This window comes from Pelodiscus sinensis, chromosome 18 (genome assembly GCF_049634645.1).
Source record: "Pelodiscus sinensis isolate JC-2024 chromosome 18, ASM4963464v1, whole genome shotgun sequence".
NCBI classification, from domain to species: domain Eukaryota; kingdom Metazoa; phylum Chordata; order Testudines; family Trionychidae; genus Pelodiscus; species Pelodiscus sinensis.
In genome coordinates this window covers 30,364,830-30,390,652 of record NC_134728.1, presented here as the reverse complement: position 1 = coordinate 30,390,652, position 25,823 = coordinate 30,364,830, and the positions used below count along the sequence as shown (strand labels likewise).

At 52.7% G+C, this 25,823-nt stretch overlaps 1 protein-coding gene and 1 long non-coding RNA gene across 2 annotated transcripts in view; one reads left to right on the top strand and one right to left on the bottom strand.

Moving 5' to 3' along the window:
• Window positions 1-25,823, bottom strand: part of DLGAP4 (DLG associated protein 4) — a 316,182-nt gene that overhangs the window by 283,432 nt on the left and 6,927 nt on the right. The window lies entirely within an intron of this gene.
• Window positions 1,322-6,585, top strand: LOC112546364 (uncharacterized). The gene is made up of 3 exons (XR_003090049.2): window positions 1,322-1,934; window positions 4,196-4,354; window positions 5,012-6,585. It is a non-coding gene; the product is annotated as an uncharacterized LOC112546364 (long non-coding RNA).

Genomic DNA, 25,823 nt, shown 5'->3' with positions numbered 1-25,823 from the left:
AGAGACAGGGCTGCTGAATAGGAACTTTCCCAGTGTCCAACTACAAGTTCATCTCAAAAGCCATCTTAGCCTGGAGCCTTCTAATTGCATTGGCTGAAGGTAGCTACCAAAGCTGGGATCTCAAACTGGATTTCAACACAACCTGAGTATTCAACTCCCTAGCCCTCCCTTGAGGATTCCAGCCTGAAGGAACCACCAGGCTCATGTGCAGAGAACCCAGGCTCAGCCAGTATTAAGAATCCTTGGGCAGCTCTTGTAGCTCACCAAACACCAAGGCCTCTTTTAGGATGTCCTTGGAGCAACCTGGAAGGGTTGGAAGGGACATCAGCAAAAAAAATTCAGACAAAAAAAAAGGAATTAAAATTTCCAGTTCCACACCTGAGTCCCCCGGCCATGTTGGGCCTAAATATATATACGTATATATATCAATTTCTATTCCCTGCTGTTCTGTGAAAAACCCACACAAACAACAGTGACTATTGGCAGGACACAAAGTGTTGTCAAATGCACAAAGGAAGCACACTGAACAAAGAGAGAGAGAAAAAGAATAGATTTTCCTTTAAGCCCTTTTAGGTACATGACACTCTTGAGTTTTCTTTTAACAATAATAAGAACAACAGATGAAAGATTTTTAGACAAAAGGGTGATTATTTTTACACTGACAATGTCCCTTTAACAATTAAGGTCCAATAATTATGGGCCATATTCTGGTCTCAATAACTCTGGTGCAAATCTACAGTAGACCTGTTTAAGTGGAGGAGCAAGTCTGGATTTATACCAGTGTACCTGTGGTCCAACTGCTCCTTAATTTGAGACAGTCTTTCCAAGACGGAGCTCACTCAAACCTGCCATTGTTTCACACCTACTGTAGTTAATTTACTTGGATCAATGCTCAGAACATTTTTTTTGCAAACCACCAGTTTACCAAATACATAGATACAAAAGCCCCATGTGCCAATTTGACAGACTGCATCCTTTGAAGAACATACAGATGGGATTTCACCATGAAAATTCATGACCCTAAAGGAAGAAAAATGACCATAAGGCAGCAAACTGAAGGAAGCCAGTGGAAGAAAAGCTTTTTGGTTTTTATTCCTGCAGTAGTTTATCTCCAAAGGGCCCAAAAGGAGAACACATTTGGATCTGAAGGTTTTCATGTGCATCTGTAATTACCGAGTTACCAGCACTAGATGAAAGCAAGTGTGCTGACACTTCAGTGAAATGGGTTGCCCTTTAATTTCTTTCTAGCCAGCTGTGAGGGTTGTCATGGCGACACTACATCTGTCACCCATTGTTCATGGCTTTTTCAAATGAACCAAGACCAGAGGCTTTCTCCTCCTCTCCCTCCCCAGGCACACCTGTTCTGGGTTTTGTTTCCCCCTGTCTCTCTCATGTAAGAAGTTGTTAATTCCCAGGATGAACTGATCCTACTGGCACACTGAGGAAGGCAGGTCCAGCCTGCACGTGGACACAGTCACTGCAGATATTGCCTTTGCTTGAAACAATATCTGAGCCTGGAATGAGGCATCGGTCCCATCACAACACCTGGCCTGGGTGAGGCCTGGGAGAATCTATGGACAGGCGTCGGTGCTTTCAACAGGAAGGTGGCTCAGTCTCATCCTCTTTGGGGCAGCCTTGCCCTGCCCAGAAACACGGCTACGGCCCTCATTCGGAATGCTGCTCTGCAGGGACATCAGCGTAACGGCACAGAGGCAGCCCCGTGTCGCAGTGTCTGACGCCAAAGGAACCATTCCGAACCGGCAATGCTCATCCTCAGCTTGGGATTTCGTGCTGTTGCCTCCCGCAGTGTGTCAGAGACCGGATGTTCACATAAGAACGGCCGTAGCAGGTCAGAGCAAAGGTCCATCTAGCCCAGTGTCCTGGCTGCCGACAGTGGCCAATACCAGGTGCCCCAGAGGGAGTGAACCGAACAGGTAATGATCAAGCGATCTGCCATCCATCTCCACCCTCTGACAAACAGACACTAGGGACACCGTTCCTTACCCAGCCTGGCTAATAGCCATTAGAGGACTTAACCTCCATGAATTTATCTAGCTCTTTTTTAAACCCTGTTATAGTCCTAGCCTTCACAACCTCCCCAGGCAAGGAGTTCCACAGATTGACAGTGCGCTGTGTGAAGAAGAACTTCCTTTTATTTGTTTTAAGCCTGCTGTCCATTAATTTCATTTGGTAGCCCCTAGTTCTTATATTATGGGAAGTTCTTATATTATGGGAAGTTCTTATATTATGGGAAACTATGCATACTAAGGGCGGGATCCTGGAATCCAGGGCTCGCAGCGGCATCGGGAGCGACGGGATCTCATTCTCACCTTAGCAAGGCACCTTGACAAATTTCCATGGATGGCGCAGGAATGCTTATTCTGAGGGTGGGGATGCCCTGGGTCCATAGAGAGCCTCATTGCTCCCTCTGATGGTACACACACTAGGGACAGCCAGGTGCACACGGAAGCTTTGTGGCTAGCACAGATGGAGGAGAGGCAGGGGGCCTGTGTTTTATTCTTGGGTGTGCCATGGTCTTGCTGGGTGACCTTGGGCAACTCACTCCCCCGTGCTGTGCCTTGGTTTCCCCATCTGCAGAATGGGGATGAGACCACTGAGCTAGGGCCAGGGGGCCAGGAAGCTGAATTCACCGCTATCTGTAAAGCTCTCTGAAATCCCTAGTTGGAAGATGCCACAGACGTACCAAGTAGAGTGCATATTTCCAAATGGCTGCCTTCTGGCAGCACTGGGGGGATCCGGAATAAAAGAGCTTGCACTCTTAGCTACCGCGGGCAGTTTATAGCCGGATACTAAAAAGAACATTGGCAACAAGCAATACCAGGGAAAGCTTCGCTCTTCGTTTAACCCGGATGGGTCTGTTGCAGCAAAGCAATAAATACGAAGGGTCACAAACGTGTTTGGGTGTCTCTGGGCAATACTGAGACACCTTTGGTTTATGATTCAGCAGCTCTTGCCACTTACAGCTCTTATTGCGAAGCCAGCAGCAGCTCTCTCTGCGGGGAAGTCGGCGCACTGGCTGCATCTCGGCCCAGCACCACTTGCAAGGATGGGTTCCTGCAGGAGACTTTAACTCCTTGTGCTGCAAGTGGCACAAGGCCCCGCTCACACCCTTCTGTTTTCAGTCAGGACCTGGCGGGGAGAGGAAACCACAGGCACGGTGCCACTCGCCGCCCTCTCTCTTGTTAGCACCAAATTCAAATTGGACCCGTTCTGAGCATTTCCTCCAGGCCAGTCTCAGTCCCTCCAAACTAGAGGGAATGAAGGCAGTTACATGAGAGCGTAATTAGTTGGCAGGGCTCTCCATACGGCTTGGGGATTCCCAGGTACAATGGGAATTACATTCTCAACAGGATATCACCAAGGGTGCTGAGCCAGGACTATCCCTTACCCCCCCGCCCCCACCATCCTCCGCTCTGGGTTAGGAAAGTCTTTGCCATTTTTCATCTCTGGGGGTGGCTGTTTTACCAAACCAGATTTCATTAAAAAGTCAGTAAATGCTGGCAGCCTAGCACTTCTGAGCCACTCTATGATGACAAGTTCAATACTTAACTCACCAGCATCTCCAGCCCAGCCCAGCTCTCCTGGGCAACCCTACAATAACAAAGCAGTGTGCACAGTCCAGTGTGCAATTGCAACCCTGCAATAACAAAGCCATGCACACATTTCACAGCTTACCGACAACCCTCCCATAATAAACCTGCATGTGCAGGCCAGTGACCTTGAACGATCTTACAATAAACTTGTACATGCTGCCAAGCCCTCCTGAGCAACTGTCTGGTAAAGCAGCAGGATGTACAGCCCCGAACTCGTGGTGTATGACACCAGGGTTCCCATCCAGCTTTCACAAGCAGCCTGACAATAAGAGAACAGCACACACAGCTCAGCATCCATAACAAAGTGGGGTTTGTAGATGGTGGAGGTGGGGCCGAAATGCAGTCAGCAAACATGTCAGACTCCAGTTATCAGAAATAACCCAGCGGGAGTTGCTGCTTTTTTAATGATGCACTAAGTGGGTTGGTGTCCTTCTCTGATGGGGACAAAATGACTGGTCCCTGGACATAGGTTTGCTGGGACGTGGTGGGGTACTGCCAGGGATGGGAATGGGACATTTGTAGCTCCTCATGGTGGCTGGATTTACACCAACGTAAAGGAGACCGAAATCTCATCTGCTCAGATGCTGGGGGGAAGCCCTGAGACCAGATCCAGAGTCCGTCCTTCCATTGGCTTCGATGGCCTTTGCCTCGCCCAGCTCCAGAGGGGTGCTCTGCAGAAGCCACCAGGCCTAGAGAGACAGAGCAGAACTCTCTGGACTCAGACCAACCGCGTCATGAAGGTGAGAGGTTTTGATGCGCCTTCCGCCCTGGCTGCGTCAGGGAGGAGTGTGCTGGATCTTTGGGGAGGGGTCTGTCTTTCTTAGAGCCTGGCCCCTCTGTGACTTTGCTGTATGTGTCTACCCCACCACTCCCTCTCCGCCTCTGTGCCCGGGTGCCTCTGCACTGCTACGGGGCTGGGCTTCCCAGCTGGGGTAGACAGGCTGCTTTGCGACTTGCTGATGCACTTCTACCCGTGCGCACGACCCGGCAAAGCCAAAGGCCAGCTGGGGGATGGAACCATTGTGTCCCACTCTCGCACTCAGGGACAAGTCCCACCAGCATGCGCCTGGCCCGGGTCAGCACGCAGAAGGACACGAGGACACAGCCTGCCCCAGAACATGCAGCTGGGGCTGCAGAATGAAATGTGAGACACTCTCATCAAATGCCTTTGGAAATAAAAGCTTCGGAGGGGTGGCTGAGTTAGTCTGGACAGGAGAAACTTAAAAACCCCCAAATGGTCTGGTAGCACTTTACAGACTAACAAACCATGCAGATGGGATCCTGAGCTTTCATCGGAAGAAGTGGGCTGTGCCCACAAAAGCTCATGATCCTGTCCACATGTTTGGAAACGAAGCTCAGGAAAATTCCCTCCCCCCCTCTTTTTTTTTTTTTTCAAGCACAAGAGAGTGAGGGTGGAGTCAAGTGCCAGCGAGCGGCGGGAGTGACAGAATGGAGGACGGCCGCCCACCGGACAGGGCTCCTCAGGGAATCGGCCTGGGAGATGTGCGCAAGGTACAATCCAGCACTTACACGTGCTGAAAGCCAAGGCTGCAGCCCCTGGAGTCCCAGCACCGGCGCCGCAGGATTCCTCAGTCTGGATGGGGCCAGACGGTCCGACTCATGCGCCAGGCTGCTGCTGGAATGGACAGGACAGGGAGCTAGCAGGTTTTTCCTCCCGTTTCTGCACCCCACACTGGCTTGCCGGTCTGCTTTGTATCAGTTAGCCCTGTTAGCGCAGTGACCCCTTGAGGAACCGCGAGCTAAGCGGTGTTAGGGTAGGTCAATAGAGGGAAAGGAGAGCTCAGAAGACAACACAGGGGCAGGCAGGTGCCTTTGGGGTTTTTCAAAGGGAGGGATCCTCCCATGCTGCCCCTGCTATGGGTGCTCTGCAGCTAGGTGGCCAGAGTCCATGGCGATGGGCACGATATAAGAACTTACAGTTACACACAATAGCATTTTACAAAACAACAAATGGTCCTGTAGCACCTTACAGACGACGGCTGTGCCCAGGAAAGCTTATGATAGTATCTATATACGTTTTGGTTAGTTTCTAAGGTGCTACAGGGCCATTTGTCGTTACTTACGTTTTTTTTAATTACAGACTAACAGGGCGACCCCTCTGTAGCCTTTTACAGAGAGACATAATCCGGGGATGGATCTCTGGTGATCACTAATGCTGCCACGCCACTTACCTACAAGAGGGCAGGAAGTTAATCGTGATTTCCTGCCCAAGCTCTAGCTTTCTGACTCCACGAATCCGCCCTCTCCCCAGAACTCCTGCAGTCCCAACTGGACAAGTTGTTCTTGTCAGCCCCTCCCATGCTTTATGAAAATCAGCTTATGAATATGCATAACTCAAAGATGCTTTAGGCAAAATGCATCATGTCACATACCATTTCAAAGATACAATCTGCAGGCTGTGTATATTCTATTGCTGTGCACGTATCATTCTTGTATGTGAAATTAGAAATACGAAGTGTGGATCCATTTATCATTGTACATGCGCTAATGAGGCCATTCCCGATACTCTGGAAACATCATGGCTCAGTACTCAAGATAACGTTCTGTAAATGGTTTTGTTTTTCCTGTAAGCCTGGATTCTGGTTGGTCATGCCAGGCATGTGGCCTGGCCACCTGATGCTGGAACCCATTTTGGATCCAGTACTTTTTCACCCAAAGTGAGAAAAATTTGAACTGATCACAAAAAACTCCCTCCTTGGGGAAAAGAGGTGTAAAGGGGGGAGGGGACCAAACTGCATTAGGTAGTGGCCAAACGCCAAGAGACCCTCCCCTTACCATGAAGATGCCTGCTGAACAGGGGGAAGGATCGGGCCCAAGCAAGGAGGCTGCTTAGCTTGTGAAAGAGATGATTAGGACAACTGGTCGGGTAAGAATTTGCTTGTAACCAGTTTCTTTTTGTATTACAATTACCTGGTGTGTTTTGTTTATTTTGGCTTAATAAATGTCTTTGATTTGCCTGTTTTCACTTGCAGCCACTAACATCCTGCTTTTTATACTTACTAACAACACTGTTGGTTATTATCAAGCTCAGCGTAAATTACTGTTACTGGGAGGAGAGGGAGGAGCAACCACTGTGCATCTCTCTCTTTCTCTGATAAAGGGAGGTGACCTTATCAGCTTTCTTTGTGTAGAACTTTCATCCAGAGTAAGATGGATTTATTTGGGGTGTTGGTCCTATCAGGGAGCTGTGTTCCTGGGGGCTGTCGACAGTCTTATAGCTCAGCCCTCCCATAGCTGTGCTGGTTCAGCATCTGTGTTGGTCTGCTGGGGGGGGGGGGGTTACCCCAAATCTGTGCCTTGGCTGGGGGAGACCAGGGCTCCTGGTCCAGCAGGACGGGGTGGGACTGAATCCCAGAGGGCAGGCTGGTGGGCTCAGTGGCATGACCAGCACTCTGGGTGACAGCCCCAAGGGGATCCCTACGCGCCAAGTCGCCACAGTCTCCATGTATCTTACTGAGGGGCTTTTGGCTCTTGCTGAATGTGAGTCTAATCGGCTGCAAGCCCAGAAACTCCTGCTGGTGAGACCACCGCGAGTGATGCCTTGTGCCCCTGTTCCTCTAGCCACCCCCTGCTACTAGCCTTGGATAGCCCAGCAGTGGAAAGGCCCCCTCAGAACGCCCTTTCTTCCCCACTTTGATTGTGACTGGTTCTCTACAAAGCTGACTCAACACAAGGCTCTGGGTGATTGCAGTCTGATGGCTTGGGTGGGGTGGGGGAGAGAGAGGGGAGGGCTAACAAGACTCTGTTTAAGCATCTAATTCGATCAGAGTAAACCTCCGGAATGGCAAAGTTACAGCGTTTTTCCCTGGAGACATCGGGCCCTGTCAAGATTGCAGCTTGATTCTGATCTACATAATTCGCAATAATCCTTAGAACTGACTCGAGCAATGAGGTTCATTGCACGGCTCACTGGATTTAATCCCCCACTCTGGCGGCTCTAACGAAGCTAATAGCATAGACAGCGCCGGAACACATGTATAGCTAGGAGGCAGAGATAAAGTGCTAATCCTACCATATGCGTTCAACCTGCTTTCTTCTTCCACTCTCACCCCGATGTCTCTCAAGAGCACAGGGAAAGAGGGAGAGGCCATGAAATCAAGGCAGATTCCTCCATGTGTGCATATGATCAGCCTACAGCTCTGGAACCAGAACCGTTCCTGCACAGCGATGTATGTTTGTTGGGTCACATCAACATGCTGTTTTCCAGGGGTAGGGTAGCAGCAATGGACCCTGTGGCCTGTCCAGCATGGTGGACAGAGACAGTGAGGGAGGGTCCATCCACTAAATGGGTGAGGACATCCAAGTAGCTCCATGTGAAGCTGCAACTTTACCTGAATGGAGGGGTGCTCTTGGCTGGTTTGGGGTCCCCAGAAACCCAGCAGCTGCTCCACAGGGCTAGCCACAGCAAGCTCACACACCCTTAACATGACTGCGTTTGTCCACCTAAGCTGTGCTAGTTCATGTTCCCTGCTTCAGTGTTCCCCTGTGCAGACATCCAGCCAGGGGGGCTTGGCCCATTTATAGGATCTTTCATATGCAGACCTCAAAGAGCCCTGTCAGCCTCTATTCACTGAGTCTCAGCGCCCCTTTGAGGCCGGTGACTTTGCTCCCCATTTAACACAATGAGGATGCCAAGGTGACTTGCCCAGGGTCACTGAGTGAGTCTGTGACAGAACTTGGACCAGAACCCAGCTCTCCGGACACCTAGGCCTGCAGCTGCCCTCTTGTGTAACCTGGACAATGGGGACAGCAGAGGTGGAGTCCTCCTGGATCCCAGCAGCCCTCTAGTGCGCGCTTCACAGCCAGAGGGGTGAGAACTGTCTCCCCCCCGATCCGTTTGTCTAATAACACAACTACAAATAGTCACCGCTGGATCAAGCAGCTGCAGTGTGTGCGTCTCTCCCCTCCTGGGGCAGAGAACCCTATCGCCTATAGGCAACGGCCCTCAGCCTTTCCCGACATTGGCTGCTCTTCCCCGTCTCACTAAGAACTCAGGGATCTGGAATCTGTGGCAGGGAGATGACTCAGCCTGGCTTCTTAAAGTGATGAATGGGTCTGGCTGCGGGCGGGGGAGAGAGGGGGGCTGGAGATGCACACACATACACACACACAGTTTAGGATGGGAGGTGAAGCTGCCAACTCCTGAAATGTCAGAAACCACCCTCCAGGTGGGGAGCAACTTTGCCTTTTGAATCCTCCCCCATTGCCCTCTAGCCCTTGCCCCCAGCCCCAATCGCCAGGGGAGGCCTTGTTATGCAAAGATGCCCAGCCAAGAGGGGGCTGCAAGGAGATGCACATGCAGAGGCTTCCTTGGGGGGAGATTGTTTGTTTAATTCAAACCAGAAGGTGGAGCTGGCTAAAGATGCCGCGGCATTAGCTTTGCGGCTGGAGAGGAGAGCCCTCATGCTGTTCTCATGAGCTGCTTGCAAAGGGCCCAGCTAGTGTCTCAGAAACCCGGGTGGAGAAACAACCAGGGGGGCAGCATTCATCTTAAATCAAGGAACGTTCAGTTCCCAGGACTGCAGCCTAAGGCTGAACATGTTTGGGTAACTCAGAGAGGAGTTGGGGCGCTGGCTAGGCAAGGGGGAGGGAGCCGTGCTTTCTGCTTGTTTTCGTGGGACGTCAGCCTATCTACCCATCTCCTCCCTGTGTCCGTTTTGTCCATCTAACGTGTCCCAGAGCTAACTGTGGGTAATTTGGGGCAGGGACTCTCTGTACAGCACCTAGCACCGTGTATACCTGGTTGGGGTTCCTGGGTGCTGAGTTATTTAGCCACCAGCTCAGATGATCAGATATTGGGCACACACCACCAGGAGTGTGCTGAGGGCTCTGTGTCTGGCTCACACCAGCGCTGCCTGCCAATGATTTGGAGCAAGGAGGCCATGTTGCTCTTCCAGAGTTGGTACGCATCAGAGCCAAACCCCGCCGGCCACGGAGACGTATTCTATAGACATCGGCCGGCTTTGGATGAGTCCCCAAACACACCTCTGGAAGCACAAGGCACATGCATCCTCCTGGCCTTCACTGTAGTTTGCTCCTGGGTTGCTCGCTAGACAGCTAAGAACCCAGCATTGCAGAAGTGTAGCATGTTTGGGGTCTGGGGTGCAGGAATCTTGCAGGGACCCTTACTGGAAAGGCTGCAGGAGGGTGGGGACTGGAAGAGACGGTGTATGTGTGTATGGCGGGGGGGGGGGGGAGAGTTTTCTGTATGAGAAGGAGGAGACAGTTCCAGTTCTTTCCATAAAATGTGTATGATCATATGCTAGGGCAGTGGACTGCTCCTTCCATCGCAGCACCCCACACTGCTTTAATTCAGCCTGCGGCTGGTCCTAAGCCCTGGAGGAAGAGGACAGCAAGGAAAAGAGGAAGAAGGTCAGGAAAGGGCCATACCCAGGGAGGCCCAGATCCAAGGCCCATTGGCTGACAAGCTTTTGGGCTCCGTGAGAGGCAGCTCAGGCCCTCAAACATGAGCTGGCAACCAAAGTAGAGACTTCTTTGAAAATACAGCACATAAACCATAGTCCCGTGTCTGGGTCTGCCTGGGATCTCCCCAGCTTGGCCTGGCTCAGCGTTTTCAGGGGAGCTGCCCACGGCAGAGCCGGGATGCTGGAGGACGTGGGGTTTGTGATGGTAATATGGCGGCGGAAGCCATCCTGCCCCAATGCCCCAGCGGGGTGCTGTGCTGCAGACAGCCCTGCCCTTTTATCACAACTGATTGTCGCAAGGAAGGCTTTTAGACCCGGGGTCCCAGCCAAACCCCGATGCAGGGCAGTATTTCCCCATTTCCCACATTTGCCTCGCGGTGTCAGCTGGAGAGTCCATTCCATTAGCTCATGCAAAGCGCTGCTGAGCTCACCACCCAAATGTTGCATTCCACCCCAGAGGCAGCTGCATTACAGCAACTGGGGAACCAGCCTTGTAGATGCAGCTTTTGGGATCCTTCTGTGTGAAAGATGCTCCTCAACCACAATTCATCCACATGCTCATTAAGCAAAAAATCACCCACATCACTCTTGAGCTGAAGTTTCAACAGCCGCTGCCAAGTTTATTTCCAGCGCCGCTTGGGAGCGTATTTAAGCTTCCCTTTGGAAATGTCAGTGCGCTGGTCGGAAGAAGTTGGGTACAATTTCCTTTTAAATAGAATCAAGCATATGGGAGGAGGATGATTATATCTGTCCCAAGCTGCCAAATGTCTTTTACAGAGCTAAAATCTTCCCCAACGTGTCCCAGCCCACAGTGTTCCTGAGCGGTGATGCTGGCGCTGAGAATTTTAAATTAGCAGATCTACTGCATGTGCAAAAAATCTCTTTCTCCAGCCACATCCTAGGGGGCTCCGGTTCTGAGAGGGTGGCAATGGCTGAGTGATTCCCTTTGCTGGCTGGGATAACTTTTCATCTGAGACGACTAATTTAAACTACGTGTAGGCCATAAGAATCCAATAGAATGGTGCATTGTACCATCAAACACACCCCCCCTCCCTCCCATATCACTCCACAGACATGCAGGGGCTGCCTTACACTGCGTGAGAATTCCCCAAGGGACACAGGAGCAGCACAAGGTGCCTCTGGCATGGGAGCATGCTGGGGAGAGGAGTGTGGTGGAGTGGTTAGTGCTAAAGGGATACCAGAAGGCAGAGCAGCCCAGAGGTGCTGTGGGGAGGCTGCCATAAGTTGGAACAGCCCTTGTATCTGGGCAAACTGACCCCCAGTTTAGGGATCACTCAACTTCGGTGCTGCGCTGCAGGAACCCATGGGGGTGTTGTTAGTAAGCGGCACGTGTGTCCCTGAGCCGTGCTCTAGTTGGGCGCGAGGAGGTGCACGGCTGCGGCAGGTTCCAGGGGTTCTCATTCCCCGTCACTCATCATCTAACCCCGCGAGTCCATGGAGGGTCTCCTGGCACTTCTCAAATGACTGTGAACCCCACTGAGTCATGGTATCAGCATCCTGCATCCACGAGGTCCCGCCCCCCCTGCAATTTAACTGGATACACCAGTGCTCCTGCCCCCCCAAACATGTGACATTGCTGTTGTGCGATGGAGACGGGGATCCCTGAGGGGTGCGTCTCTCTAGGTCTGTAATGTTGCGAGAGCTTGCAAAGTGCTCTGCAATCGTTAGGACTTAAATATGTGAACTATTATCAGCTCCCACAACCATCTGACTTTACCTCCTAAGTTTACTTAGCTGCGACGCAATCTGCCAGGGATCGGATGTTATAAAACTGGGTTATTAAAAGCACAGTTATTACTTAGTTGTGAGAAGTGACAACACCCAGGTATTTCTGTCTGGTCTCATTTAACATAGTGACTTCTGCAGTCAAGCACGTAAGACTGGCCAGACTGGCTCAGACCAAAGGTGTCCTGTGTCCTGTCTGCCAACAGTGGCCAACGCCAGGGGCCCCAGAGGGATTGAACGGAACAGGGATTTATCAAGTGATCCCCCCTCCCCCCCGTCGCCCATTCCGAGATTCTGGCAAACAGAGCGTAGGGACACCATCCCTGCCCAACCTGGCTAATAGCCACTGATGGACCTGTGCTCCAGGGACTTATCTAGGTCTCTTGGAATCCTGTGATAGTCTTGGTCTTCACAACATCACCAGGGAAGGAGTTCTTGTCTTTCTGTTGGGTTCTAAGCTTGTGTCATTATTAGGATGGTAAGGGGGTTGGTGGAAGGGCTCGGGCCATTCCCCTGGGCTGACCTCATTAGCTCCCATCAGATTCCTGTTCTGCCTTGTCTGGGTCTCCTCGGGACCGTGGCCAAGCAAACAAGGCGTTTAACCTGGTGTGAGATGGTCTGTGGCAGCCTCCAAAAGGCAATGGAAGATCCCTGCTGCCTTCCCCCCAGCAACTGAGCCTGGTTTCTCCGGGCTGGGAAAGCACAGTTGGGAATGGATCAACTTGCCGCACGCTGCAAGAGGCAGAGCAGCCGGTGCAGACTCTGACGCCTTCCTTTGCTGCAGGGGATCCCCTCAGCACAGCCACAGCAAAAAGGCTGGAGGGGTGCTCCTGGTTCAGCCATGGAGGGGATGGGGTGAATTCAGCCGCTTGCCCTCTGTGGCTATTCCTGGCTGGGCATGTGGAGGGAGACTACATGGAGCATATTTCTGACCAGGAAATGCGTTGCCTTTGCAATGCATCGGCTTGGGGATTTTCTGCGTGATCTCTGTTAGCCTGCATCCCTGCTCCCGGAACACTGGGATATTCCAGCAGGACACTGCCCAGCCCCAGTGCGCCAGGGCGGCTCCCGGCCCACTTCCCAGCCAGGTCTCCCAGGGCTCAGCACCGCAAGGGGCGGAGCGTTCTCCCACCCCCATTTACACACCTGAAGTACAGGGAGGCAAAGTGACCCAGCAAGCAGTGGCAGAGCCAGGGCTCCCGACTCCCAGCCCTGACCATTGGACTGCACTGCTTCACCCGTGGAGGGGCCGCTTCAGGGAAAGCATTTTGGTTTGGGTGGGAACATGCCCTGCTAGATCCTGCCCTTTTCCTATTCCTGGTCCTTGTGCACTGCAAAGACCAGCAGGAGCCTGATCTGTGCTGGAGGCTCCTTTCTTCTGCCTCTCCGTGGCAGACAAGCCCCAGGAGCCCGCTGGCCGGGATGCTTGGGGTGAGGCGTGTGCTGGAGTCGCAGGCTCCCCAAGGGCTGGGTATTAACGCTGGGCTGACGGCTCCCCGCCTGAGCCTCCCCGAGACCAGCTCCCTTGCAAGGGGGGTCACCTCTGCTCAGTCCTGCCGGAGGCGAGACCACAGAGCAGAGTACGGCGCCTCAGCAGTCTCTTTCCACCTTGCCCGCTAACCCGGCCATGTCCCTTCTCCGGCCCAGGTCATCTCATGGCTGCAGCCTCGCAGTGGGGAGGCTGGCTGGGGCAGCGAAAGCTAGCTGCACTCACCATTGGCAGCTGCTGCCTGTGAATTCTGCAGTGAAATGTACACAAGCCCCAAAGGGACAAACAAAGGCAGGCACCTGGCGTCCACGGGGTCTTCCCCAGCTGCCTGCAAGACCCTGCGGGGCCAGGAGATGGCGCTTTCCCTTCGCCTCAGAACCAACCCAGTGCGGTGCATGGTGCTGGGGGAGAGAAGCCCCGCCCACTCCTGGCCCTTACAGTTCCCTGGCACTTGCTACAGGAGCAGGGGTGTTAGTTCTGGGGGTCTTGGCCAAATGTCAGCTTGGGATTTCAGGCCAGCTCTTTCCCCCCTAGAGCCGTGGTGTCCAGCCAGTTCTGAAGCAGTAGCCCCTATAGTGGCTACCGCTATAGTGAACTAGCCACACTCAACTGGCCAAATAGCCACATGTGGACACCATGGAACTAGAGCAGGGGTGTCCAAACTTTTTTCAAAGAGGGCCAGATTTGATGAAGTGAACATGCGTGAGGGCCGACCATTTTGCCTGACATTCTTTGAACCATTAAAATTAAATGCAAATTAACTATTTTATGCAAAGTTTATTGCAAACAGCATACTTTTCATTTCGTCACATGGATGACAAATCTAAACAAGTGTTAAATCACTCTGCCTTTCATATCTGAAGGCCAGATGAAAAAAAAAAATCCAGGAAGCTGAAATATATGTCAGGAACATTGTAAAGTACATTACATATTATTGGTAATAAAGGTTGTCTGTCAACTTTTAAGTTCAAAAAATATGAACAGGAACATAACACCAAGTATACATGTTGTGTCCAAATATATTTATAACTGATTTAGACCAACTGACATTAACTGAGATTTTACAATGTATTCATCTCAATACATATGGATTCGTTGGGGGCCATAAAAGATAGATATTGCCAAATTACCTGGGGGGCCGTATTAAACCGGAACACGGGCCGCAATTGGCCCGCGGGCCGGACTTTGGACATGCCTGAACTAGAGGAACCATTTTTCATTCCCCTGCTCAGTAATGGTGAGTTGCTGTTTGCTGTTTGCTCTTCAGCAGCTTGCCCCTTTGCCTTCAGAGACAGCTGCGTTTCAGTGCTGCGGGAAGGGATTCCAGAATACACATCACACACTCTGTGAAGGTGTATGTGTTGGGACTCACAGCCCCCGCACCGGCAGACACCCAGCCGCGTCTGGAGTTCATCTTTGTTCCTCGCTTAAGCAATACATAACCAAAGTCAGATGTTAGCCCAAGCACTCTCCTGAGCTGGCTGTTCCTTGCAGGACCCCTGTCCTTTTTCTAGCTATTTTTTTGCCTTGAAGACTATCTTCAATACAGCGATGGAAATTGTAATCGGTGGCTCCTGTCCACACAATCCATCATTTTACTGCTCCAAGCACTAACCATCGTGACACCAACCTTCCAGGAGGCTGTGGTCTGGAGGAGTGGACTACCATAATACCTAACTTTTCACCCATTGTTCTCCAAAAGTGTTATATGATAGATGGGGAAACTGAGGCACAGAGCAGTGACGGTGGGTGTGACTTGCCCAGAGTCACCCAGTAGGCCAGTGGAAAAACTGAGAACAGAAGCTAGGCAAGTCCTAGACCAGGTCTGCCAAATCCTAGACCAGTGTTCTAGCCATTAGGTAACACTACCTCTTCAAAGGCTGCAAGGAAACAGACACATACACCCACTTACTTGGCTAACCTGGCATTTGGCCCTAGGAACTGACCCCACTGCAGTGGGTCTGAGTCCTGCTTGCCCGGGCTGCACCAAGGGACCAGAAGACGGCCATGCTAAACCCCAGCGCAGCAAAACCAGTCTTTTCCCAGCAGGTCTGGTGAGGGGGGGCCAAGCAGAGCAGCTGTGCTCCAGCTCCTCTCTCCTCCCACCAGCCAGTCCTGAGCGTGTGGGCTGCTTCGCTAGGAGCTGCAAATCTGGGATTTGCTCTGAGAGCACTAGACTGCAGTACTCTGTGAGGGTCTGTCTACACCAGCCCTCTAGTTCGAACTAGGGAGGCTAATGTAGGCATTCAAAGTTGCAAATCAAGCCCGGGATTAAATATGAAGCAAAATGCAGGACAATGTAGCACTTTAAAGACTAACAAGATGGTTTATTAGATGATGAGCTTTCGTGGGCCAGACCCACTTCCTCAGATCAAATAGTGGAAGAAAGTAGTCACAACCATATATATCAAAGGATACAAGGACTTAACAAGTCTTTGAACTTTCTCACCCATTATCAAGACAGTTTCCCCAATTATCACCTGTAATACCATTAACTCACAAACATCCCACTCTCCCTACCTTTAATATCAGCAATTCACAGACACTTACCTTCCTTCCTCCCCCTTCCCACCCCCCCGCATCCTCCTTCTGTTCTGCAATGTGATTTGTCCTTTTCATATTTGTTCATTTTTTTAATTGTATCCTTTGGTATATATGGTTGTGACTACTTTCTTCCACTATTTGATCTGAGGAAGTGGGTCTGGCCCACGAAAGCTCATCATCTAATAAACCATCTTGTTAGTCTTTAAAGTGCTACATTGTCCTGCATTTTGCTTCAACTACCCCAGACTAACACGGCTACATTTCTATCACTATCGGGATTAAATATCCCGCTCTTGATTTGCATCTTGCCGGCCGGTCACCATTTTTTGAAATTTACAAGTCCGGACTAACTGTCCACGTCTACACGCGGCAGGGACCCGGTAGTTCGAATGAAAGCCCGAGTTCGAACTACCTCTTATTCCTCCTGGAATGAGGTTTAACAGGTAGTTCGAACTAGGGCTTTAATTCGAACTACCGGGCCCCCGCCGCACGTAGATGTGGGCAGTTAGTTCGGACTTGTACATTTCAAAAATGGCGACTGGCCGGGAAGTTGCAAATCAAGCTATTTAAATCAAGATATTTAAAAATCAAAATATTTCAATCCCGGGCTTGATTTGTAACTTCGAATGCCTACATTAGCCTCCCTAGTTTGAACTAGGGGGCTAGTGTAGACATACCCTGAGAGAAGAGAAACCAGAACTCCAGAGAGGGGGATAGTGCGAGTGGAGGGAGGGTTACAGAAATGTTGCCTTCAGCTTCTCTCCCCCTCCTCGTCCTCCACGCACACAGCCTGAAGCTGGCTTGTGCCAGCGTTTGGCGTGCGGAGCAGATGGCACGAGAAGGGCCGAGAGACATGGCGAGGAACTGGGCATTCGCCAGGTTACTCGGGCACTGCTGGGGAAGGCGAGAGGGGCAGCCTGAGGCCCAGCCACACTGATGCAAAGGATTCCAGACACAGTGTGAACCAAGTGGATGGCCTCATGAGGGGCACAGCAGTGGATGTTCCTCTAACAGGTGGGGGCAAAGCACTGCTGGGGGGCTGGGTGGGAAGGGGTTAAGTACCACAGACACACATTGTGCCCACATCACCAGCTCCCTGCTGCTGGGCTCCACCCTGCTCAATTCTCAAAATCTGGGGGCCGACTTGCAGAGTCAGGGACGTCTCATAGTAAGTGCAGGTGGCAGGGTCGGGTTCAGTGTGTGCAAGGCCTTGATTATACAACTGGATCTATGTAGCAGAGGCCCACCAGAGGCTCTGGCCCCACGTGTGCTGTAGGGGCCTGTCATGGTCATGAGGGATGGCCAGCAGCCTGGGGACTAAGGGATTAACTGTACCTTGCCAGGTAGCAGTCAGCCAATAGAAATGCAAATAGGGATTTCAAACTGAGACAAAGGAATTTGGGGGTTTTCCCTCCTTTGTCTTGAGCCAGTTTGCTCTAGATACTGAGGGAGCCTGAAGCCAGGTCTGTCTCCAAGAAAATGTGTAAGTAGGGTAAAGTTTAGATAAATCCATTAGGTTTTATTGTTTTCTGTTGTGGGACTTTGGATCTGCTGTCTGTGCTGTTAGAAATAGGCTTCCCTCTCTTTTGTAACTAAGTTTTGAGCCCACGGGAAAATTCCCCATGAGTTTATTAATTGGTGGCTCTTAGCATCTAGGCAAACCAACTCTGCTTGCAACAGGAGTATTGTTTTGATAATAAAAGTTCTTTCTTTTTTAGTAACCTGGTATCGGTTCAGTTCTGTGTCCTGGACAATCTGTCTGTGGGAGATGCAGGCCTCTGCCTAGGGGACAGCAGCCACACACTGCAGCTTGTATTTTCTCTTTCTTTTTCAAGCTCTTTGGAGAAAAGAGCTTGGGGTGCCTTGGGGTTGGTTTCAAGTGTCCACCCCTGTTTGTGGGTTCAAAAGCACTTGATGGTGCCAGTGGATTTTTATCCCCAACATCTAGGTTTTTAAGATTTTGGGGGGGAAGTTTTATACCAAAGGCTGGAAACATACAGTTTTGGGGTATTTTGTGGGCCCCCACTTCTGCATTTATCATGTCAGAGCGGGGAATTAGCCTCGACATGGTGGCAGAGTGGTGGGGTTATTTTGAGACCCCAGGATTTTTAAAAGGACACCGAACTGAGCCAATACCAGGTTAATAAACTTTTATTACCTGTTGTGTTTCCTCCCTCTGGGGCACCTGGCATTGGCCACTGTCGGCAGGCAGGATACTGGGCTAGATGGGCTGTTGGTCTGACCCGTGTGGCCGCTCTTATGTCCTTATGTATTGAACACACAACGGCAACTGTCTCCAGCAGTAATCCTGGGAAGGGACAGGCTTTCCCAGAGCCTCCCTCCCAGCGTGCGCCCTTGTAGCCAGGCGTGGCAAAGCCAAAACTCTGCTTCACGTTGCCCACAGTGACCCAAGTCCAGTTCAGCCCCTTCCAGGGTAGCGGAGTCCCTGAATCCAATAGACGTACAAACAAAAGACGCCCCAAGTTCAGTCTTTATCCACTTCCCAGCAGACAGGGCCCAGTGACAACAGCCTGTCTTAGCAAGTGGCTTTGTGGCTTTTCTCTAGTTAATGCTCTGGGATCGGCCTAGCCTCGTCCCCAGGCTCCAGCAGCTCAGGCTCCTCCTGCATCTGGGTCTGAGCCAGGCTCCTGGCCTCACACAGAAGCAGCCTGTCTGCTGACTTCCCCCGCAGGGAAATCTAACGCTCAGCACAGGGGCACCGGGCATGGCCGACTGAACCCAGCACTGCTCTGAAAGCCGCAGCAGCTAGGAGGGTCAGTCTACTCTGGCACAGGGAGCAAAGCCGCGACGGTTACCCAGAGACAGTGGTTAACAGGCGTGTGCACAGAGGAATAACGTCTGTCATGTCCTTGCAGAGTCTCTGAAACATTCAAGCCCAGCACACAGGAAGGGCCGAATGGTCAAAAGAGCCGAGAGCCAAACCGTCCAGCCTTCAGCCCCGGGGTCGGGTTCTTGTAAGTCCAGAAGCTGAGCTGTCCCCGGTGCACCCACAAACTCCGAACATCTGGCCACTTGTTTTGGGGTCTAACTGGATACTGAGCCCTTTGGAAATGTCTGTCCCCTCCCCCCGGTGACTAACGATGTGAAATCTGGGCCCAGCTCTGTCCTGGAAGCCCAAGGTGGGTTATATACAGAGATCCAGCCTAGACCAACAGCGCTGCCCCCGAAGGCGCCATCCTGAATTCTGTCCTGAGCAGCTGCAAATAGAACTGGGACACAGAAGTGGGCCAGTGCTCTGGGAGCCTCCTCCCGGCCCTAGGATGCAAGTTGGCTGTGCAGAAGGGGCCCGTTTGTGCTAATGGGAGCGCAAGGTGAAGCAGTTCTCAAAAGAGAGGAGACCAGAAAGCCAGCATGAAATGGGCCTGGGGCAGGGGTATCATGGGCACTGTCCTCCCAAAGCACCCACACGCCACCCCCGGAACACCTACCGTAGACGTACTGGGGGCCGAGCGTTGCTGCCTCCAGCGCCTGTCCTGTGTGCTCCGGAGCCGTGCACCCTCCTCCCTCCCGGTGGTGCTGGGGGGCCGTGCAGCCTCCTCCCTCCCGGTGGTGCTGGGGGGCCGTGCAGCCTCTTCCCTCCCGGTGGTGCTGGGGGGCCATGCACCCTCTTCCCTCCCGGTGGTGCTGGGGGGCCGTGCACCCTCTTCCCTCCCGGTGGTGCTGGGGGGCCGTGCACCCTCCTCCCTCCCGGTGGTGCTGGGGGGCCGTGCACCCTCTTCCCTCCCGGTGGTGCTGGGGGGCCGTGCACCCTCTTCCCTCCCGGTGGTGCTGGGGGGCCGTGCACCCTCTTCCTTCCCGGTGGTGCTGGGGGGCCGTGCACCCTCCTCCCTCCCAGTGGTGCTGTGGGGCCGTGCACCCTCCTCCCTCCCGGTGGTGCTGGGGGGCAGGGTCTGGGTAGAAGAAGCGGGGTGGGGACTGGGCTGGGGGCTTGCATCCCCCAGCCCTACCTTCACCCACCGCCCATGAAACAGGCACTGCTGGAAGATGGAGCAGGAGAGCACGGGCCAGCAAGCCCCAGCAGCAGGCGAATCCTTCACTGGTGGGGACTGAGCAATATGGGCCCGGTGAGTCCAGCGCTGGTTTTGATCCTCTCTCTCCATGTGCAGGCTGAGTTCTGCGCGGCGGGACTGCACCTGGGTCTCTGCCAGCAGAGACCGACAGCACTGAGGACACCACGGTCACGGTGTAGAACACAAACGCAGTGATTGAAAGGCGGCTGCTTTCTTCAGCCTTCCTGTAATGGCACATTCCTTCACTGTCAGTCAGAAGGGGGCAGCGACGGGCTGGCCCGGGATTTAGTGCGCCCGTCTCCAGAGATGCTCTCAACAATAGCATGACCTGGTCTTGAGGAGACTGGAGAATCTAACGCATCTATTTTATTGTATCTAATCTATCCATCCGGCTCATCCTTCCTATTAAATCTAGCCATGCAAATCTGTCTCTCCATCCATCCCACACCATCATTTCAACCTCTGCCATCACTTTCACTTATCAGACTCTATTCTGCCCATCTCGTTAGAAAAAAATCCAGCCAGCCAGCCATCCATCAAGTTCTTCATATGCAATCCAAGTCCCCCCACCCGTCTAGATTGTCATTTATCACACATCACAGCCAGACAACTATCAGTATCCCCATCCATCAGGCTGGGAAAGCTTTGCTGGGTGTTAGACTTCTAGACAGGGAAAAAAATGTGCTCTGGTATTAGATCCCAACACAAGATGCTGTTGCAGTGAGTGCGGGTCATTGATCTGGGAAGATGATTAATATAGCGCTGGGAACGAGCAGTGGAGGGCAACGAAGCGTCTATACTCCGGAGTCTTTACTTACCTTTTACTGTGCTTGCACTCAGGCAAACACGCGCAAGGCTCAAAGGATGTGCCACACACAATCACACCAGCAGCCTTACTCCGCTGTCCTGCCCCCAACATTGTGTGTACAGTACAAGGCACTCCAGAGGACGTTGCAAAACACCACTCGTAATGAGCCAATGATAGCACAGCCACCACCCTCCCTTCTCCATGAGCCACTGGCTCATGTCGCGATGCATGAGGGTTTATAATAGGGTCTCAAACTCCTGCCCCACAGCCAAGTCCTGGCCAGAGCGATTGCACAATTGGCCCAGGACTCCTGGTGGACTGGAGGGGGGCACCCCCAGAGATTCCCTAGTGTATGGGGAAGCAACCACTGCCAGTGTACAGCACCAGGCACCCCAGTGATCCCCAATGCTGGGAGGAGCGGGGGGCCATAGGGGAGAGAGCAGGGCGATGATGGGAAGGGGCGAGGCTTGGAGCTGGTAACAGACAGCTCCTCTTCCCTCTGCCCGCAGAAAGTCCCGGGCTGGACTATGCAATCATGCTACTGCCATTACATATTTTTCTCCTTTGCCTGGTTTATCTGAACACCAACTGTTTGGGGTGAGGCACCGCAATCCACAGCCCCTCACAGGCAGTTACAGCAGACAGACAAGTGCTGGCCGAACCTCGGAACTTCCCTTCTTCAGGAAATATTAAAATTAAAAAAAAGTTGTTTTGGAACAAAAGGCAGAAAGTTCACAATGTCCTGATTCCGAAACACCTCTCTACAGAACACCCCCTCGATTCCGAAATACTTCACCGCAGAACACCCCCTTGATTCCGAAACACCTCACTGCAGAACACCGTCCTGATTCCGAAACACCTCGCTGCAGAACACCCCCTCGATTCCGAAATACTTCACCGCAGAACACCCCCTTGATTCCGAAACACCTCACTGCAGAACACCGTCCTGATTCCGAAACACCTCGCTGCAGAACACCCCCTTGATTCCGAAACACCTCACTGCAGAACACCGTCCTGATTCCAAAACACCTCGCTGCAGAACACCGTCCTGATTCCAAAACACCTCGCTGCAGAACACCGTCCTGATTCCAAAACACCTCACTGCAGAACACCGTCCTGATTCCGAAACACCTCGCTGCAGAACACCCCCTTGATTCCGAAACACCTCACTGCAGAACACCGTCCTGATTCCAAAACACCTCGCTGCAGAACACCGTCCTGATTCCGAAACACCTCACTGCAGAACACCGTCCTGATTCCAAAACACCTCGCTGCAGACCACCACCCTGTTCCCTTGTGAAAACTGCATAATCAAATGTCACTGGACAGGCTGAGTGGAGACTGATGAGCCACTGTGGAGCCAGGAGCTGGAGAACTGGGTCTCCCAGCTCCCTGACTGACAGGACAGCTGTGGCCTGTTTCTCAGGAGTCAGACAGCCCAGGCAGCAGATGCCTGGGCCCCAGGACACCTGGCTCGATGGCAGCCCGCCAGGTGGACAAGCTGGCAGGAAACCAGGCAAATTTCAAAGGGAAACTGGTTGAAACTGACATGTTTCTGCTGAAATTGTCGTTTGGATGATTTGGTGCTTCCCAATGGGAACCGGTTCCATCATCAGTGTTCATGGAGCACGCGTCTACCGGAAATGGCACAAATATACATAGAAAAAAGCCAAACCAAATCCCCGTCCCAGGGAAATTGAAGAAAAGCTCTAGTCGTGCCCAAGTCCTCAACTGGATCTTTTTGACGACGTAGGATCTTAAATCAGCCTGGTTTGTTTCATTGAGTTACAAAAGCTTTCCTATTCTCCTTGAACTGGGCAGCTCCTGTCTCCTCCAGCAAGGCCGAGGTACCTCTGCAAATCTTGCAAAGAGTCTCTTCTTTCTCTCCACTCCTGTTGCAGTGCAGGCACCAGACTCTCCCGCTGCGTCTAGACTGGCATGATTTTGCGGAAATACTTTTAACGGAAAAGTTTTTCCGTTAAAAGTATTTCCGCAAAAGAGCGTCTAGATTGGCACGGATGCTTTTGTTCAGAAAGTGCTTTTGCGCAAAATCATCCGTGCCCAGAATAGATGTGCTTTTGCGCAGGAAAGCTCTGATGGCCATTTTAGCCATTGGGCTTTCTTGAGTATTTGCGCAAGAAGCACTGAATTCTTACATGCGAACGTCAGTGTTCTTGCGCAAATTCAAGCGGCCAGTGTAGACAGCTGGCAAGTTTTTGCACCAAAGCGGCTGCAAAATCTTGCTAGTCTATAGACGCACCCTCCATGTTTACCTCCAGAGCCACTGAGAGCAGAGAGCAGCATATTCCACTGCCCAGAACAGAAAGCAACTGTCCCTAAGCACTGCCCCAGCCGCAGGGGGCAGCCACGTGTTGAGAGGGATAGCGGTTTCTCTGGCTGGATGATTGCTGCCATCCTTTCAGTTCACGTCAGCGAGAGGTTTCGTTCAGCCCGCAAGCAGGGAGAGAAAGCATCGCCATTATGCAGCCCTAGAAACATTGCTCGCTATGGGGCAGCAAGTCCGGTCTCAGTCCGAAATTGCCTAGGCAGAAGCCAAATGGAGCCTGGGACTATGGCCGTGTTGGAATCTGCAGGAGAAAGAGAAAAGCTAGGCCTTGAGTCAGCATCTTTAGCAAGAGAGGTAAAACTGAGACCCCGCCATGCAGAGACCTGAAGATCCAGCACGCCCTTTCTGGGAGTCGCTGATAAAGCATGTTGAGATTTTCAGCCCTCGAGTTAGGCTCCTAAGTCCTTATTTAGGTTGCCAGAAGTGTTGGGCTGCATTTTCACCACATAGGAGGGCAGAGTGTGGCCACCATCACCAGGAGAAAGGCCTGGGACATTCTCTGCTCCGCCCATTAAGGGTAGTCCACACTAGCACTGAAGGAAGAACCTGCCTCCACTAGTTCTGATCGAGCTAGCATGCTGAAACCGGTGTAGTCGTAACATCCTGAGTGTCGGCTGGAGCTTCTCAGCCTGAGGACAAACCCCACCAGGACCTTGAGTATGTGCTCAGGTGCTAGCTTCCTCAGCCACTGCGCCTGCAGGGCTACTTGTAGCAGGCTGGCTCCGTCACTGCCGACGTATCCAGCCAAGTTCCTCTTGGCCTGTGTGCGAGCAGAGATTGAGGAGTTCCAGGCCTTCACATCCCCGCTGAAACAGAACAGGAGTGTGAGTGAATTCCCATATGGATGGGCCCATGGGCAGGGACAGCCCACTGTTACTTAGTCTGTAAGGGTATGTCTACACTACCACCCTAGTTCGAAGTAGGGTGGTTAATGTAGTCATACGAACTTGCAAATGAAGCCCGGGATTTGAATTTCCCAGGCTTCGTTTGCATGTTGCCGGGCGCCGCCATTTTTAAATGCCGGCTAGTTCGGACTCCGTGCCCGTGGCTACTCCTCGTTCCAGGAGTAACGGTAGTTCAGAATAGGAAGCCTAGTCCGAACTACCTAGTTTGTGCCGCGTGTAGCCGCGGGCACGGAGTCCGCACTAGCGGACATTTAAAAATGGCGGCGCTCGGCAACATGCAAATGAAGCCCGGGAAATTCAAATCCCGGGCTTCATTTGCAAGTTCGTATGACTACATTAACCACCCTACTTCGAACCAGGGTGGTAGTGTAGACATACCCTAAGCTCTTTGAGGCAGGGTCTTTATTTGTATAGCGCCTCCCACAGAGGGGTCCATGATGCACCACAGTACTAGAAACCAGCAGGATTTTCAGGAGCTCCCTGCAGCAGAGGGAGGGAAACTCCTCCAAGCCTCTCTTCAATGTGGCCAGCCTTTATTGGCCAGTGCACTCCCCTGACACATCATCAGCCTTCTGGGATGCTTGGTCTGGATGCAGGTAAAGGACCAAGGAACTAGGCCCGGCCTGTGAGCGGGATGCCGTCTGGAGCTGGAGAGACGCCGGGGGCTTTGCAGGTGGGTGGTCAGTGGCTGCCTCCACCTGAGTCCCAGGAGACCCCCCCTAATTTCACAGCACAGCTTTGGGACCTGAGTGGGAGCAGCTTCGGAACCAGCCAGGGCACGTCACTGACTCAGCTCGAGGCAGCCCTCCAGCCTAGCTTGCGTAGCCAGCAGCATTCCTAGACCAAAACTACCGAGCCCCACAGCCAAACCTGTGGCAGCGTGTGGCCCCTGCTGGCTGGCAGTGCACTCTTCCCCAGCTCACAGCGCCAGTGGATTTCTCCAGGGTCTTCCTTAAAAGCTCGATGTGTCTCCGGGCCCAACGCAAGGCTCTTGTTGCAGCTGGACGCGGGAAGCGTGATGAGGCACCGGGCTAATCCAGCAGCTTTTCCTACAGGCTCGTCCGAATCCCGCTGCATCCCACAGGGAGCCAGCCTGGGACTCTCATTCACGTGGATTTGGCAAGGGGCAGCAGCATGGTCTGATGGTGACAGCACCTGGCTGGGCAGCAGGAAAAGCCTGGGGATTAATCCAGGCACTGCGCGACTGCACATTCAGCTGGTGGTGTGGGGCTAACGGGGCCTCAGTTTCTCCAGGGACTGACAGAATTTGCCCACCCTTGTAACATGCTTTCAGCCCTTGTGGTGACCGGCGCTTGGTACCTACACACTAAGGCCTTCGCCTGGCCCCCAACCCAAGGCCCCAGATTTTCGGTGTGTAACTGGCTACCCTTGCTCAGGGGAGAGAGACCTGGGGCTGCTGTAGCACAATGCCAGGGCTGGAGGGCCCCTTCCAGGCCCTTTCTCTCTGGAGCACCCTGCAGGCGCCCACAGCAGAGACACCAAGCAGCAGAAAAGGGACCTCTAGCTCGTTCCAGCCCGACTCCTGCCTCATTGCCTAGCTCTGGCAGCCCCTATCCCTCTGCAAACACTTCTCTGACTCACCCCTCTGCACTTCCGACTGGCTGAACAGACCTCTCATGGCCTTGGCTCAGCCTGCGACTCCGAGCCTCTCTCTGCTCTTCTTCATTATCAACCCAGCGAGTGTGCGACTGGCCCTCACTCGCCACAGCGTCCGGCTGAGGTGGCCCCACCTGTCTTAGGTGCCGCTCTCCCCTTGAAATCCAGAGGAGTCAGCCCCGGCAACACCTCTGAGGATCCAGACCAAGGAGCCTGGTTCGAGCCTCGGACCAGCCAGGAGGGGCGTTGGAGACCTGCCATGCCCTGGTCTGAGTA